Source organism: Rattus norvegicus, chromosome 3 (assembly GCF_021556685.1).
Source record: "Rattus norvegicus strain SHRSP/BbbUtx chromosome 3, alternate assembly SHRSP_T2T, whole genome shotgun sequence".
NCBI classification, from domain to species: domain Eukaryota; kingdom Metazoa; phylum Chordata; class Mammalia; order Rodentia; family Muridae; genus Rattus; species Rattus norvegicus.
In genome coordinates this window covers 109,389,673-109,392,500 of record NC_141536.1, presented here as the reverse complement: position 1 = coordinate 109,392,500, position 2,828 = coordinate 109,389,673, and positions in this window count along the sequence as shown.

The following is a 2,828-nucleotide window of genomic DNA, read 5'->3' as shown; positions in this document are numbered from 1 at the left end:
TTTTATGAGAGTCTGGCTTCAAGTCTCATTGGTTTAGTTTTAAGTAACAGAATTGTACCTATTAGATGAGAGTTCGTGTGTGTGTGTGTGTGTGTGTGTGTGTGTGTGTGTGTGTAAGGAGTTATGCACATACGCATGTCTGCATGTGGAGGTCAGAGGTCAACCTCGGGTGTCATTCTACAGGTGCCATCCACCTTCATCGTTGAAACGGGATCTCTTTTGAGTTCTTCTGGAGCTCACCAAGTATTCTGGGTGACTGCCCAAGAGTTCCAGGGACCCAGCTGTCTCTGTCTCTCCACACTGGGATTATAAGCACACACCAGGCATTTTTGCTTGTCTTCTGGGAATCAAATGCAGATGTCGTGCTCACACTTTAACAAGCAGGATTTCTCCTCAGCACCACCCTGGAGCAGAATTATAGTTTTCTGAGATAACCAAGATATTCATTCCAAATTCAAACCTAATATTGTATTCAAAAATGATTGACAAAGATTGGTCAATATCCTAGCACGTGAAAGGTAAAGGCAGGAGGATCAGGAGTTCCAGGCCAGCCTTAGCTACATAGCCAGTTCAGAGCCAGCCTGGGCTACATGAGACCTTGTCTTAGATTTTAAAAATGAGAAAGGAGGAGGGAGGGAAGAAGAGAGGGATGAAATGAGAGAAGGAAGGAAGGAAGGAAAAGGAAGGGCAAGCTAAAAACAGGAAAAAAAGGAAAAAGGAGGAAAAGAGAGGAACAGAATCAGATTATGGCTTATTGACTTCCTCAGTCATTCAAAGATGTGTGGATGTTTTGTAAGCATGAGTGGGGCAGCCCTAGGCACCTGAAGGAAATGGAGTCTCAGGTCTGGAGTCCATGGCTGCTTTTACTCATGATAACATTGCACAGGCTGTGTAGTTAAAAATAAACCACAGGTCTCAGCCATTCCTGTCACTGCTTTGTGTCATTACACAGGACTTTAAGGGCGTAGTGTGACACTTGAATGGATGTTGCTTGGGAAACGAATGCAGCCGTGGAGGCACACTAGAGGCACCCAGCTAGGGCATGATTGGCCTCTGAATTCTAACAGTCTCTGTGTCTGACTCAGCAGTTCCTATTTCAGCCCTTCGCTCTGCTTTCTCAACCAATCACATTCCATTTGTCCCTGAGGGAACAGACCACTGGGCATCCGTTCCTTCATCTTTGACTCCGGTCCCTGCAGATACATGCTTCCTGGTGCAGTACACCCCGCCTAAGGTTTTCTCTCTCCTGACCTTTATCTGCTAGGCTTCCAGAGCAGTGTTTCTCAACCTTCCCAATGCTGTGATCCTTTAATACAGCTCCTCACGTTACGGTGACCCCCCCAAACATAAAATTACTTTCACCTCTAACTCATAACTAACTTAGCTACTGTTACAAATTGCAGTGTAAATACCTGTGTTTTCAGATGGTCTTAGGTGGTCCCCGTGAAAGGGTTATTCAACCCCAAAAGGGGTCATGACCTATAGGTCATGCGAGAACCACCATTTTAGAGAGAAATATCAGGCTTTACAGTTTATACACCATGCTCTAGAAGGGCGATTTCTCTCACCACTGTAGAAAATGTTAAGAAACCGCACCAAATCCAATCTATACATTATCTTGTACTCAGTGTCTCTCTTGAAGAATTTGCTACACCAGCCAACATCTTTCCTATAACCCCAGTACCACCAACCTACGGTGTATCTGTGCTTTTCACCTCAGAAAATAACAACCCCTGTCTCAGTGTCTAGATCTTTAATCCATTTCAAAGCCCTTCTGTGACAAAATGGTTTATTTAGTTTGAGGGTTACCTGTGTCTCATAAATCCTAGAATCAAAATGTACATACAGACTGTACACATCTGTAATAATTGGTTGCTTTGGGTTTAAACGACTACCCCAAAGTTTTAGACAGTGGGGAGTTGTGGTACATGCTCCTGGGTAGACTAAGGGAGCAGAATCCTAACACTACTCAGGGATACATATTATGATCTTATAGTAAAAAGTAAGTAGATAAATTCCAGTATGAAATTTCTCACATTTTAAAAGTGACTTTACCATTTATTTGGCTACCTGATCTCCATCCATCACCATCTTTTCTTCATGGTATATATCTGTTGAATGACTGGGAACTCTAATCAGCCTATGACTGCTCAAGCCAGGCAGACTTTGACTGTAACTCTGTCAAGGGTATACTTTATTTGTGGAATTTTTCATTTCCCTTGTTTCACTTTGCTTTCTGTCCCACGTGTCTGTCACTTCATTGAATTCTCTGGTCCTAACTTATAGAAATCCCTTATTTCATTCAGCTGTCTGTGTTCTCTTAGAATCCATTCAACAGATTGTTCGTGTCCTCTTTGGCTTCTTGGAACACATTTATACCATTTAATTGTCTGAGATTTCATCCAAGTCGTTCTTTTTGGAAAGCCGTTACTGTGGGACTGGCAGTTTTGGAGGCCTTGTGTCATCTTGGAGCTTTTGTGTTTCTTTTGTGTCTACATTGGGATGTTTGCATCTGGTTTTGGGTTTCTGGTTGAAACATTTTCAGTTACTTTTATCCTCTCAATGTGTGTGTTTGTTCAAAAGCTACTAGGTTGTACTAGGGTTGAGGTGTCATTTTTTTCTCATCTAGACTCATGGTCAATCCTCAGCCTCCAGTATACTCTTGAGAGTACACTACCATCTGCAACCACAGACAGTATTTATCAAAGGGAAGATTCACTATTATAATAATAGTGGGCAGAGAAGAGGAGCACTGACAGATGATTCCAGTTTAGTTTCCAGCACTCATGTTAAGTAGCTCACCACTGCAGGTAACTCCAGCTCCAGGG